This window comes from Corvus hawaiiensis, chromosome 2, assembly GCF_020740725.1.
Source record: "Corvus hawaiiensis isolate bCorHaw1 chromosome 2, bCorHaw1.pri.cur, whole genome shotgun sequence".
Lineage (NCBI taxonomy): Eukaryota > Metazoa > Chordata > Aves > Passeriformes > Corvidae > Corvus > Corvus hawaiiensis.
In genome coordinates this window covers 94,147,148-94,162,177 of record NC_063214.1, presented here as the reverse complement: position 1 = coordinate 94,162,177, position 15,030 = coordinate 94,147,148, and the positions used below count along the sequence as shown (strand labels likewise).

The 15,030-nt window shown below is 40.7% G+C and overlaps 2 long non-coding RNA genes across 7 annotated transcripts in view; one reads left to right on the top strand and one right to left on the bottom strand.

The window, feature by feature from the left end:
• LOC125337102 overlaps nucleotides 1-15,030 on the bottom strand; it is a 177,660-nt gene that overhangs the window by 34,897 nt on the left and 127,733 nt on the right. The window contains exon 8 of one of the 6 annotated variants that reach the window (XR_007207961.1): nucleotides 6,752-6,827. The exons of the other annotated variants lie outside the window; for them this stretch is intronic. This is a non-coding gene — a long non-coding RNA (uncharacterized LOC125337102). The remainder of the gene's footprint in view (nucleotides 1-6,751; nucleotides 6,828-15,030) is intronic. 6 annotated transcript variants of the gene reach the window in all.
• Nucleotides 1-15,030, top strand: part of LOC125337122 — a 31,139-nt gene that overhangs the window by 9,387 nt on the left and 6,722 nt on the right. The window lies entirely within an intron of this gene.

The window sequence follows — 15,030 nt, the reverse complement described above, 5'->3', positions numbered from 1 at the left end:
GTGCAAAATAGATTTAATTGTACTCCCAACCCAGTATCATGTCCATCTTATTTTACTACACACCAGCAGGTAGCCGGTGCAGAGCCTTACTTTCCTTGAACTGCCCTTGCTCCATAATACGAGGAGAACAATACTTTCTCAGTTTAAATCATTTGCCACTGTTCAGCTGTGCAGCAAGCCAGACCGCCCATATGTGACCTAAAGAGAGCCTTGTCAGAACCACTAGACATAAAAGCATTCCAATTATCGACCATACTGCTTTAATAGAGGAGGCAACTAATATGATAGTGTAAGTGATTCTGCCACTGAGAAGCTCTTCGTCACTGTCAGATTAACACTTGAGTTAAACTCTTGTAAATCAGTCACATTATGCCGTTGGTTGAGAAATAAACACAGACCTATTACTCTTAGAATTCCAGAGGGCTCTCCCCGCCATCCAAGTTGTGCAGGATGCCCTATTAATCTGAATTTTGTCATGTTTATTATTTTGCAATTACTAATGTGGGTAACATTGGAAAGATTTAAGTTGTCTATGATTAGATTCTGAAATGGATGTACATGCTTAGCAAAATCTGTGAGGGAAAAGGAGAGAGAGGAAGAGAGAGGAAAACAGGAGACAGCTTACGTGTAACTTCTTACTGAAAAAGACAGCAGACCACCAACTCAATTAAATCCTATAACTCTTAAAAAAAAACGAAAAAAACCCCCATAGACCATTTCAAAGCAAAATATTCCAGTGTCTTCAAGCTGAAGACTTCCCACAAGCTCACAGTGAAATACACCACCTGAACACTAAGGTGGTTGCATTTGAGCCCTCTAACATGTATCAAATGAATGCCGAAGTTGAAAATAATAAGTAAACAACTGCTCTTACAATGCTTCCTTCTCTCCACGGTATGATTAGATACTGGTAAAATACCTTTAAGTCATACATTATCAGCTTACCATCAGTCTTTCTATTTCTGTGGATTTTTGTCAAGTTTCTTGTCATTTTATCAAGTTTTTGTCTTCTCCTCTACCTGAGCTACTTTGAAATCAAAACAAAGACACCTCTGCTTTTGATATTGGGATTTTAGATGTGAGAGAGTGGACAGATAAAGATTGTTAGCACAAATTGGGAATTATTTCCTGTGGCACAGTTTTACCTGTTCAATGGAGCCCTCCTGGGTGGACAGTGAAGCTGGGAGAGAAGGAAATGAGGATAGGGACTAGAAGACTGGCTGTTGAGTTTGTTTGGTTGCTTCAGCCAGGGGGACTCCTCAAGATTTCTAGTCTTCTCCTCTTTAGATATTAGGAGCCCTATCTGGAACCAAGGCAAATTCTCAAATAAAAAATGTGTACAGATCTTTCTAAAAATGCTAATCTGAGATGTAATCTCAGTGTGTTCCAGGTCAGAAACAGCAGCCACAAGAGATTTTAGGCTAAATATCCTTTTCAGGCTATCATCTTTGTCCAGAGAAGTAGGGAAAAAAACTTCCTGTTGCTTCTCTACAAGCTTTTGCAAAGATCTTCTGTGAAGACAGGTAGAAAATTCTGGAAGTAAAAAGGGAGGAATAGGAAGAAATTGGCACTGCAGTTCTAAAACTCGGCAGAAAAACTGCTTGAAAGATCATGTGTTTGGAAACCATATTAATTTTTATATTTCACTTTGCTCTTTAGAAGGCCCTTAAACAGGGGCAATGGCAGAAACCAAGGGAAGATCAGTAAAACTGTACTGTACCCTGAGGAAAATCAGAAAAGACACTTTTCTGTGGTGGCCAGTGAACATACATTACAAGGGACAGAGAGTTCTCAGTAAGACAAGTCCCTAGTACCACAAGAACCACTTTATGTTAGGGTGACCAGAAAGGCTTCTCCCAGGATGCTTGTTCTGTTATGTCAATCTATCCCAGTTCGGATTCCCCAGTTGGCTGTCAGCCTCTACCCCCTCGCCACTCCCCCAGAGCTTCCCCATTGGTCCCTGTTCCCCAGTCCTGCCTTTTCCCCGTCTCCGGTTAAAACTGTGAGCTTTGGGGTCGTGTTCGTATTTGCCTCTGCAACCTTCGGCCGTGTGGAAGCAATAAATGCTCCTGGTAGAACGCACGGAAATGCCCTTCTCGGCTCTTTGCTACCGACTGTAACACTGAACCCACCCGTGCTTCTGTGGGGGCAGGTGTATGCCCCACAGAGCCAGGCAGGGACAGTATTACTTTTTCACTCTATCTTCTAGTCCCTATGTGGAAAAGTGTGGCCTTGAAAAGGCTGTAGGGGAGCTCAAAGGAAGAAACCCTTTACCCCTTCTCTTGGATGAATTGAATCATGGCAAATCTTGACCAGAGACTTCTCTAGGCATCATCCACAGCAGATTAAACTTTCTTTGGGTAGGTCTATAGGAAGAGATAATAGACATACATTTTTCTCTCAGCAGTCTTTAAAGTGGTAACTGATCTAAAAAGAAAGAAAAGTATTTAAAAGCTGCCTCTCAGAGACACATTACATAGGATAAAAATTCTGGTTCTCAGTTTAGGTAATTCATGTCCTAGAGAAAAACAAAGAAAAATTAAAAAGCTCTCAAGAGACAATGGGATCTATTCTGTCCTCACATTCATGACTTAGTTACAAGTGGGCTCCTTGCCAGCTTCTGAGCTCAGCTACACACATGCAATTTTCTTTGACTTAAAGAGAGCATATACTTTTGTGGGCAGAATCTGGATTTTTTATGTATAGGAATTCCTACTACTTTTATTATTTGTATGTTATTATAATGATCATGGCCTCATTGTTTTGAGCTTTGGGAAAACGAGGCTCTGTACTCTATCCATGGAAGAGATTATGGCCCAGAAGAACCAGCAGCATGGGAAGGGTGGGGGCAGGCTAACTCTCAGTCCTCTACATGGTCATATCTTTCCCAATTACAGATAAGAGTATGTAAATTTTAGTCACCTAGAAAATAATTGGCTTTCTTGAAATGGATGCTTTCAGATGCTTGACAAATTCTCTGTGTGTGCCTTCCCCTTCCATCCCTGCACCCAGCACAACACTGCTTCCCGTGCCATGTTTATTGAGTACTTATCCTCAGAGCTGGTTTACCCTGGGAACACACTCCATCTTGTTTCAAGCGCCTGCTTTTAACAGGGTCTATGCACCACTGCTGACCTCAGCTACACACGTAGCTTCCTTTGACTTAGAGTATATATTTTTCTGGGCAGAGCCAGTTCTTTTGGGGTATGGCTCTACACAGACATGGAAGCCCGCCTGGCTCACCTTTGCCTGGGGCTTGTAAAGGCCCCAGCAGAGGATGTAGAGTGGAGGAATTTGAAGGAGCAGAGGGCAGTGGCCTTACTGCTCTTTTTGGGGACCAAACCTGGCATCTGACAAGACAGTGTAAGAAGCAGGAGAACATTGGTAGGTGGGAATTGTGTAGATGAGATCTTTCTCTGAATGCATCTCTGTACTCAGTGCTTCACTCTTTAGAGATCAGTGTAGTGAAGGCAAGAAATCAGATGGACTTAAGGACTTATTCCTATGTGATGGAAGTGGAAGGGTAGTGATTTTAAGTCCTCAGAGAAGAGCCAAACCAGTGTGTTTAGTTTGTTCTGTGTGCCTGTTTGAATGCATGCAAGTGCAGCTGGGGTTCTGCAGGTTTGGGAGGGAAAGGTTTCAGGGCAGGGAGCAGAGCCAGGGAACGACTGCTCTCTATCCCTTGCCACCCCTGGCACCTTTCCCAGTGGAAGTCAGAGTGGGGATTAACACACACGGAACTGGTTCTGTTCCAACTACCCAAGAGGAAAACAACATTTTTTCAGGCTATATGATTCTTGTTTGTAGCTGCGTGACACGTTATTTAATGGCTGTGAAATACTGCATTGTTCTGATTTTGAAGATGCGCACATCTTTGGAGGACCACTCTCATTTTTCTAAATGCTTTTTAAATGCAACATTTACAAACACCTTCATTTTCTTGTTGTTGCTGACTCACTCATTGACATTTTAAGCTAAACAGCATATGGCTTATAGCTTTGTACCAGCAATTCTATACAATTCATAGATTTTCTGGAATTAAAAAGCCTTGGAAACATGATGAAATTTTAAAAACTACAGGTTTATTCTTAAAACTAGGAGATCTGTTAGGTCTATTCTTCATTTTTACAGATTTTTTGCAAGCGATCCAAAAGAGTTGCTCAGGGCATCACAATTTCCTGGCTGCAAAGTAATAGAAAAAACACAGGTGGATATTTAGATGTGTAATTCCCACGTGTGTTCAATGTTCTTTGTGGTCTTTAGATGGAAGGGTACTACAGGAGTGTAAGGTATTAATTACTGTTATCAGCATCTAAGACATCTCTTGCTGAAGATTTAAATCAGCTTCCCCTGGAAACATAGGAAATAGGATTTAAAAGGACCTCCTGCATCAAGTTCAAACCTCAGCTTTTGCTGTCAGCTGCACGTCCCATAATTGGTTTCATGAAGTGCTCAAGTTTCATGCTGTAACTAGTGAAGTTTCTTGCTTCCCCTGCTCCTGTTGGAGGGCTGCTCCAGGATATCATTCCAGTGCTTCCTCCTAATTTCCTGTTGGAGTTTATTCATGGCCATTTTATAACCATTTGTTCTTATGTCAACATCATCCTTTAAATAGCTCTTCTGTATTTATAGACAACAGTTATGTTTCCTTTCAGCCTCTGTTTTGTTTGTGTAAACAAGTGAAGCCCTTTTAGTTTGCTGTATTAGATAGCCCTAACTCCTCCTACCAGTGCACCTTCCTGGTACTTGTCCCAGTTTGAATTAATCGTGTTGCACATGGCTGCGATAAAATGGGTGACCCAAATTGTGCACTGCCTGGCTGTACTCTGTCAGAGCAAAGTCAACCAATGAAAATTAGGAAAAAACTCCACCGCTTCCATTCTCACTCTCCCTCATCAATCTTTTTTTTTTTTTTATACAGGCACAACTTACCTAAGGCTCATGATCACCTTTTATTAGCAAGGAGTGTAATCCAAATTTTTTAAGTACCCAACTGTACTTCTTTTAGCCAGATGCTGTAGCCATGCTACCCACCCAAAATGTGTGCCTAAGCCCACTGCTTCATTATTTATCTCCTGAAGTGCACCATCTTGAGGCTTCACTCCTGGATTTCATGGTGTCCCATCCCATTCCTTTTCTTCCTTTTTCTCTGCTTGCACTGCAAGCCACTATTGGAATTTTTTCCTAGCTTTGTGTAAGCAGAAAATTTCACTTGCATATACTCCCTTTTCTGCAGTGTGGGTATTAACGAAAATAGGACCCTACAAAATAATTGATAATAAGAGCAACCTGTGTAGGACTCGACTACTGATCTCTGCCCATCCCAGTATGTCTGTTTTCAGTACAACCTGCAGTCACCTTTTCTCCGATCAGTTCCTCTCAGCTCTTCCAACTGATCTCCACTTTCTCCAGTTTAAACAATACCCCTCCCCCTTCAACAATGATAATATGATTTACGGACACCAGAGGAGCGAGATCCATTGTATTTCCTTTCTTTAGAAAAACCTCATTATTTATGGCATGATCCATTTTTGGAAAAGTCTGACATGTTTCAACACATCTCTTGTTTCCTTCAAAATTAATTTTAAAACCTGGCATGCAATGAGAATGCATTATGAATCTGAATAAAAGCTGCAACAGTCATGTACTTGGTACTATAATGGGTTAATTGCTGCAGTGCAGGAGGCTGATAGGGAGCCACAAGAAGGTGCATGCCTTAATGAGGAGCTGGTAAGGAGCCCTGGGGCATGGAATAGGGGCTAATATGAAAGAGAAAACAGTAGGATAGAAAGCTGAGTAACCCAAATAAAGATACATTTGCTCTTGTTTATGTTGCAATTGCTGTCTTGCATTATCACTGACAAAACTTGGAAACACTAAAGTAACTGAATGAGATGGATGCGTGCATAGTATATTTCTCTCCCAGACTAGGTTTTCTATGTTTTAAGGTTTCACTGGCACTCCCTTCTCAAAGCAACAATGAGCTACCAGCTAAACTGAAAAGTGGAGCACTACTTTGATGAGTGGACATACTGTTCCTACAGTCAATACTTTTGATTCCTGGGGAGGGACTCTGTTTCCAGCCTGTATTTTTTTAAAGGAGCAATTTTTGAAAGGCATCAAGTTCCCTTGGTCTAAGGACAGTCCAGAAAATACTGGAAAGGAGTAACTTTAACACGTGGATCAGAATAGCTCTGCTTCAAATGCATACTGTGCAATTACACTGATCCACTTTGTGACATTTTGTGACACTTTGTTCAGATTTTCAGGCAAAACTACCATCAGCTACAATTTCAGATTGGTCAGTAATACATAGAATATTAACTTTGCCTTAGTATTTTGGGTTAAATCAGTTTTTTCTTTCTTGGAGGATGGCTGGCAGAGGTAATGGAACCTTGAAAGACACAAGCATCAAAATCAAAGAAAAGTATTCAAACCCCAGCAAATGTTTAACTTGATGTCCAGAATGGTCAGTCAACCTTGTACCATCTCTCCCATTTTATCCATTAATTTAATACTTTTGAGTCATACTTATCCAATCAGGTTTTTTTAAAAATTAAAAAATTTTCTTTTTTTTACAGCTGAAGCACAAGTACTGCGCTTCATAATATGTACTTTCTCTAACCATAACAGCACATGGTATCTGGTCTTCACAAACTTCTAATTGCTGGACATTCCTTTCTAGGACTAATTAATCGTAGTAATAAATCAATATAACTGTAAATGGAACTGAGATCAAAGTCAGACTTACTGCATATTGATAATCATCTAGGTAAACACTGGAGGTAGCTTCCAAGTCAAATAATAAGATCCTCAAAAGCATGTTTCTATAAAAGAAAGGTAAATATATAGTCTCTAATAAAACCTCTGGAGAGCCCCACAGAAACATTAAACAGAAACAAAGTAAAAGAGAGTTTACCTAAACATCAGCTCAAGCTTTTTCTTTACCGTTATTTTATTCTCATTTTATTATAATAGATCTTTTCTCCCACTCCTTACTTGTTTCCTCTTGATCCTCGAGCCTTCTGCATCCTCCTTGCTCTCTTTACAGTAGAAATTGCCGTACAGAATCAGACAATAAGTCTCTGTGGTCTAATATTCAATTTCTCTGAAAGAGCCAGTGTATCAAGTCTCCTCCTTGTCTTTAACAGAGACTGACCTAAGGCCTGAAGCTTGTCATTAGTATCCCTCTTACAAAATAGGTAACTACAAGTATTTTTTACTACTGTATCTTACAGAGTACTTGGCCTCAGTGACACACAAGGACAATTATTACCATGAGCTAATTATATACTGTGAGTGGAGAGGGGAAATATTTTCTTTTCATGAGTTTCGAAAGATCAGCTTCTTCTTTCAGGCAGTATTTCCTTACCCTCATGTAATGACAGGAGAGCAAGGGTGAAAATTTCTGATTGACCCCTACTATTATTTTGTAAATACTTATCATGTCAGCTGCAATTTTGTTTCTTTCCTTTATTTCTGAAGTCTCCCATTCATTATTTGTTGCTAGCATTTTTATCGCTGTGTAGCCTCATTGGTTTTGCAGTGTCTGAATGCCAAGTCCTGCATAGCAGCCAGCACACCAAGGGGTGAGGGAGCAAGAAGCAGTGCCCTCATCAAGCAGTTGTTCTGGAAACATGGCAGGCACATGTGTGGATGAATGCCTCAAAGTGGGATGTCCTCCAGAGAAGCAGTATCAGTTTTACACCACCTCTGTCGATAGCCCCGGCACAGACACACTGGCGTGCAGTGCTGTTGCCTCTGTGTCCTGTGGTTCCCACCGAGTAGCCTGTGGGTGGCAGGGAGTGACAGGGACTTGGCAAAGCTGCAAGGTTGGTTGGGAATCTCTCCTAGACAGAGGCAGGATGCTGCACAAGCCCCAGGGCCAGTGACCCCAGGGTGAGCTGCCCTCTTGCTCAGGCAAGCAGGTCCTCAGAAAGAGGAGGGAGAGAGCTGCCATGAGCTAACTGCTGGGGGAAGAAGAAGAAGGAGGAGAGTACTGTGTGGTTCATCAGCTGTATGGAGAGGATAGGAGAGGGGAACCTGGTAGTAAATGGAAACAGATGGGCAAGTTCACATGAGAAGAGGTGGAAATGAAAAAAAAATACTATCTTTGGGAGGATGGTGGGGATGAAGGCTGGGAAACTCAGAGAAGGTGAAGAATTCTCCCTCTTCTGATGAAAGACTTGTCTATAATACGAAAAGTCCAGGCTGACTGTTATCAGCACCTTGAAGATGCTATATACAAATGAAGTAGAAAGAAAGACAGGTTTAATTTTCCACTAAGGTGATAGTAGATAAATTAATGCTTTTGCAGTGGTTTATGAATATCAGATCTGTTACAGTGCAGATACTGTAACACGCGTATCAAACAACGAGGCCTGTGGAAAAGAAATATATATGGACCGATTCTTGGTAGATGTTTCAGAGATGTTTATTTCTCCAGCCGCATGGCCGGGGCTCTGCCGAGGAACTGAGGCAATCACGGGACCCGAGGGTCCTTGCCCGTGCAGGGGAACACAAACCAACCAATGGGGAATGAGGCTGACCAGGGACAGGGAAACCCTGTGCCTCCCCTCAGGGCCCCTCTCCCAGGACTACATGGCAGGGGGAGGGCCCCAACATTTCACCCATTTATTTTTAACAAAAAGAGATTTAAAACTTAACTTTGAAAACAACTGGATAAACATGAGATAACAAGGACAGTTTCAAAACAAAACAAGCCACCCTCCTGAATCTTTAAATGTCCAAACAGATTCCCTGGAACATCTTAAGGCTGACAGAAGGGAGACAGGACTCTCCAGGCATGCTTTGTGGGGAAACTGAGGCAGGAGAGGGTTTAATTTCTTCCCTCCCCCTTTTCATCCCCCCCTCAGCATTGCAGAGGAGTTGTAGGGAAAGGGAATTGTATAGGGAAGCCATGGGGTGAAAAACAGATTAGGAATAAACTCGGGATGGGGTAAACTTAGGAAAGGGTTCATATTGGGTATAGGGTAAAAGGAGAAAGTAGGTTGCGGGTAGGGAAGTTGCTGGGATGGATATTGTTTATAATTTTGTGCATAACGGCTGCCTTTGAGTGGAATACCTCCAGGCCCAGTAACATTTGCTGCTTGTAAACCCTTCTTTCCTTGCACTATATCAAATTGCACAACTTCCCCATCTCCTACACTTTGCAGGTAATTTTTAGGGTTATTCCTTTTAATGGAAGTTCTATGGATGAATAAATCTTCCCCTGTATTATCTCGTGTTATAAATCCATAGTTGTTTTTGACATTGTACCATTCCACAATTTCTGTGATTTTCATTGCTACAACTTCTCCTATCACGTGCTTGCGTGTTTGTTGTGGCTGCTTGTCCCGCATGGCTGCTGCCTCGCTGACTCCAATGTCTCGGCTGGGCCCCCGTGTTGCGGCTGCTCCGTGCCCTCTGAGCAGTGCTGCTCTGGCGTGTCTGGGCTCTGCGCTGCCCCGCATTGCCATCGCCGCTGGCCCCCACCTGCCTGCCGCCCCTCTCAGTTGGGCGTTCACAGGGCTCGCTCCACCACGCGCTGCGCGGGGCCGGGCGGGCACCACCGGGTCGTGCCACTCCCGCCGTGCCTCACTCCGCCACCGACACTGCGGCTCGCGCTACTCCTCCCGTGCACGGGAACTGCCTCGCTGCTGCTTGGAGAGCGCTCGGTGCACATGGCCTGGGTAGCACGGTCCCTGAGGCACGCTTCCCTTCGCCAGGACACAGCTGACATTGCTCAACAGTCTCGGTAATTAAATAATATTCACGAAAATATTCTTCCATCGGCATATATTTTGACTCCAGTATTAACTGTGTCCAAATGGTATTCCAAAAGTTATTGGTAAGAATTAAATCCCAAGAAAGGTAGAAAAAGTTCTTAAACAACCATGCCAGGAAGTGTTTCAGTTCTTTTTGAGCTTGAATTAAGCTAAAATTTACAAATTGTTGTTCAAGAATCATTTTAAGTTTAAGATAAATGTCCATATGTGGCTCTGAGAGCCAAGAGTTTTTCCACGGTTCCTCCATAATTTAGAGAGAATATCCAAACCAAGGCGAGAAGAGAGAGATCTAGAGTGGTTTTTACTCATGAATTTTCTGTCCTTAGGGATCAATGGCTTGCCAGCATTTCTCTACCATTTGTTACAGTGCGGATACTGTAACACGCGTATCAAACAACGAGGCCCGTGGAAAAGAAATATCTATGGACCGATTCTTGGTAGATGTTTCAGAGATGTTTATTTCTCCAGCCGCATGGCCGGGGCTCTGCCAAGGAACTGCTCAATCACGGGACCCGAGGGTCCTTGCCTGCGCAGGGGAACACAAACCAACCAATGGGGAATGAGGCTGACCAGGGGCAGGGAAACCCCGTGCCTCCCCCCCAGGGCCCCTCTCCCAGGACCACATGGCAGGGGGAGGGCCCCAACACAGATGTCCTTGTTTTGATGGTACTTTCTCACCATATTCATCCCAAACTGAACCACATTCTGCCTTATCCTCAAGAAAGCAACAAGCACTGGCTTACAAGCAATAGAGAATGGTCCAAATGCTGTAACCTCCATAAACATGAGCTACCTCTAAAAAAATTTTAGGAAACTCCAAGTAAACAGTCTACATAAAATTGTGGAAGCAATATCTCTGACTGTTACTGAATGGAGAATCAGTTCCTACAGAATTATTTACTGTAAAAAGTGATACAACACAAATCTTATAAAATTATTCTTAAAATTTAATTTGGCTAGGACAGATCTGTCTATAGACTTATGAAAAAGTGATTAAATTGGTACTAATCCACATTCTTGCTATGTTTTTGTTTATGTGTGTATGGACAATTATTTTGCCACAAAAGTCTCTCCTATTGATTTTTCTTAAATTGTTTTTTTACTAGAACAGTTATCTTTACTGCATAATAGGGTCTGAAAAAGGACTTGAACCAAATTAGTAATGACAATACTAAAATAAAAGCCTATATCATTAATTTGGGCTACCATGGCATGTAGAAAATTTTCTGCAAATTAACCCAAAAGAAAACCTATTCCTGCTCATGTGCAGTCACTATAGGTTTGATACTACTGATCCAGAGCAGACGTCCAAGTGATTGAATAATCCGTTCTTCAACGGATTGTCTTCCACAAGTTGATTGCTTGTCTTGTAGGTTCTTCTTATCTCTGTATGAGTGGTGAGAAAAAAGACAATATAGCTGGATATGCTGTTGGGGTAATGTTCAAAGAAGAAAATAATGTGTATACATTGCTTTAAATCCTAACCTATTGAGAAACTGCTGAGACCTCTAAGTCTCATGATGATACCTTTGGGAGCTGTAGGTATATCAAAAACAGTGCTGCACGTCACAGTAAGTGTCTAGCAGCACGTGACTCAAAGCACTGTGGTGCGAGAATAACACAAGAAATAATTCATGTAGTTGATAATTTCCATTTCCATTTAACAAACAATCTGTTACCCAGATACAATTGCTGCTGTGAAGATTCCATAAGCTTAAATTTGGAATGATACACGAATTTTAGACATGCATTTCAAACAACTAAAGGAACTCACTGGAATACGGAGACATAAATCTATCTGTGTGGAAATCAGGGGAAATACGGTATTAGTCTTAACTGGCACTGTATTTAAACAAAACAAAAATTGTAAAACTTTATACAGATGTAGGCACTCTTACCCAGGATGCAGACAACTAATCAAGTTCCTTGTGATGACAATTTTCTTTTTATTATCATTATTGTCTATTATTTTCATTGTGAAATGCCTTCAGGCCCTGAACTAGAAGCCAGGTTCCACTGTAATGGATATTAAGCATGTAATGAAAAGACAGCCTTCTCCTCCAAAGTGTTCTTGAGTTAAATTTATTGCAGTCAGAAGACAGAAGTGACTGCACATAGCATGGAGATACTAGATCCAGTTTTTAGTTAGGCATCTTGATAACCTAGACCGAGGAACACAGGCTCAGGGAGGACTAGTTACCCTTCCTTTGCAGTAGATTTTGCAAATGCCAAAGAGAAAAAAGCAAAAAGTGAATCTTGAGGGGAAGAAAATGGGCTTACGAGCCCGTAAAGTTAGTAATGTCATCTGATTTTACATGTAAACAAGTGGCTCAGGAGCACATACAGGGAAGGTTGTGAGGAGTAACCACTTCAGAGAGAAGGAAGGTTCAAGGTAGAGTTTGGGATTATACTCAGTCTAATACTAACATCCCTGCTGGTGGGTATCTATGCTAATTTGCCTGCCATCTTTGTTATATGTAGAATGCATCTGGTGGAGAAGCACACAGCTAGCATGCCTCGATGGCAGCAGGAATTAATTGAGCATAATGTCTTTTGGAAAGTCACAGCATTTTCTTGGAAGGCAACAAGGGAAAACTGATAGTTTTGCTGTGTAACTGAGTTTCATAATGAAACGTTGTCTTACAGTGAATCCTTGTTGCCTCATTACTCTTAAACCTTTATTAAAAAAAGCTTTTAAAGTTTATTACTTGTATAATTTGGGGATCTTGCTGCACAATTCCATATGAGTTCTATGTTTGGCCTCTCCTAGATGAGGCTTAGAAGTCAGGAATATGAAAGTTAAAGTTGAATGGACTCTTTTCCCTCCTTTCTGCAAACACCTTGTGATGCAGTCTAATTATATTGTCTACTTCTGTTTCTCTGTTTTGACATTTTACAGATTCTCAATTAAATCCCTTAACCTGTGACATTGATAAGTTCATAAGTCAGAAGTCATTACAATATGCCGTTCTGTAGTTTGCTTCAAGATCCAAACATCAGTGAATGCTTGAATAAAACTGCAGAAATATTTTAGGTAAAGTGCTGCAATATTACATAGTCATAGGAAAAAATCTGTGTCTCAAAAGTTAAAAAAAGGAATTTTCAGCTCAGTGTGAAGGGTAACTTATTTTCAAATGCTAATATGTGGCTTATTTGACAATGGGTAGTTTTAAATTTAGGTATACATGGACCATTTTTAAAATTTAAGTTGTTGGCCTCTTGTATTCAGCTGTATTCAGCTTAGAATAAGAAGTTTCAACAAGTTTTAATCGTGTCTTTCTTTTTTATTAATGATACATCATATCCATTCAAACTTATTGAAATATTAACTGAAAAATTAGATTCAGCAAATCTGGAAGTGAGATAAAGAATGGAGAATTCAGCCCTGTTTCAAAAGATGACGAGCATATTAAAATAACAAGTTATAAAGAAAAGGCATCTACATATTTACAGCAACTGTTCTGTAGTGTCAGTACATTCCCTTCTACTAGATTTCCTTGTGACTTCTGTTGTGAGGCTTTTGACTTATGTACCTCTGGCTGATTTACCTTTCACAGGACTGGGCACTCCAGAGCTGTAATGGGCTTCACAGGGAAAATATGTCTGAGTAACAGGAACAAAAATGATAGTACAACAGGCTCCAAGCTTTTCAGACCCTCCAGGAAAATTCTGGGTGAACATATCAGGCAAATTTTTAATGACACTGACACAAATAAAAATTTTGTTTTGACATTTCATGAGTTTAAAAACTCATGTGGGAACACCTCAGTATATACAGGTGTCCAAGTAATTACAGCCTTACAGGGCTTTTCTAAGTAAGGCTCTGTTCTGTAAGCTGTCTGTTCTGTATATCCTTCAGTAGTGATACCACTGATGGATTTAAAATCCATTCATTCAGCAATTGTTCTCAGGCTACTTCTGTAATGCACCACAGTCGGAAAATTTCCTGGCCTGAGTCCTGTCAACATCACTTGGGGAAGTGAAGGGGACAGGAGAGATGGAAAGAAAGATAAAGCAGTTTTGATAAGAAAGGAAATTCATGATTTATCTCTATATCCATTTCTTCTTTTTTTATTCAAGCAAAATCTGAACATTTTTCTTTGTATTCTGGTGATCAATCTACCACTCTCATAATTAATTCACAATTAATATAGATTTATATACACTGTCCTGGTTACTAGCGTAGTAATTCTGCCTTGGTTTTACATTAATTGGTACCACCATTCATTAAATAAGTGAAAATACAACTTTTCTACATTAACAGAAATATTTCTGTATTTGTTCTATAAGACTGTAGAAGACTACCTAACCTAAAAGTATATGTTTCCTCAAAGAAGTTTTTATTTTATTTTTGTAAATTAATAATGGGTTGATGGACAGATCTTTCTGATGTAAGAAATATTTACCCCTATATAGCACAGGAGCTGATAATAATGATGAATTTTTCAAGTCTGTTTACTGAACTAAGAGGCTTATGCAAAGTGATTAAACCACTGGTCTTACAACATCCTTTTATACGAAATGACCTCAGTGGACAAAATTAAACACTTTTTTTTTTAGTGTTTTTTCGACGTATTAATTATTTTTTATCAGTCTTTCTTAGTATTCACATTACTGTATTTCCTGGTATTCTCAGTCACGGACACCACTGTGATAGATGGGGGAGAAAATAGAGAACATAATACAGAAACTCATTCTGCAAAAAGCTTTAATATATAGAATTCAGCAGTACAGAAATTCACTCTCCATGAGCTTGAAATCTAGGCATAAGGTAGGCAATGGCAGTTGAAGAGGCAGATAACTGAGGAGATATCAGAAATGCTTAATACCAGTCAGTATTGTAGGTAGTGTTTATAAGCAGCTGAGGAGTGACTATAAATTACTGACTGCTCAAGGTAAACAAACTGGTTTCAGTAATAACTGATATTCAAATAGAAAATAAATAGCAAGCAGATGAGCATTTAAAGTCTGTAATCCATAAAGGGTTCAGGTGATCCCATGACAGGCAGCTCAGCTTTGTACAGTCACCCTAATGGACGCCAGCACTCCTGCTGCACATAATTGAAGTTACCTGGAATCTCTCCAGGCATCCTCAGTCCTGCTCTGTGCCAGTGAAATGTTTGGGCTTTCCCCCCCTCCATTTTTCTCTTACTAGAACTGCTCAGTGTGCCCTTTTGCACTAGTATACACTTGCCCCTTATTTATATGTAATACCAACTCCACTCCATACCTACTACACATG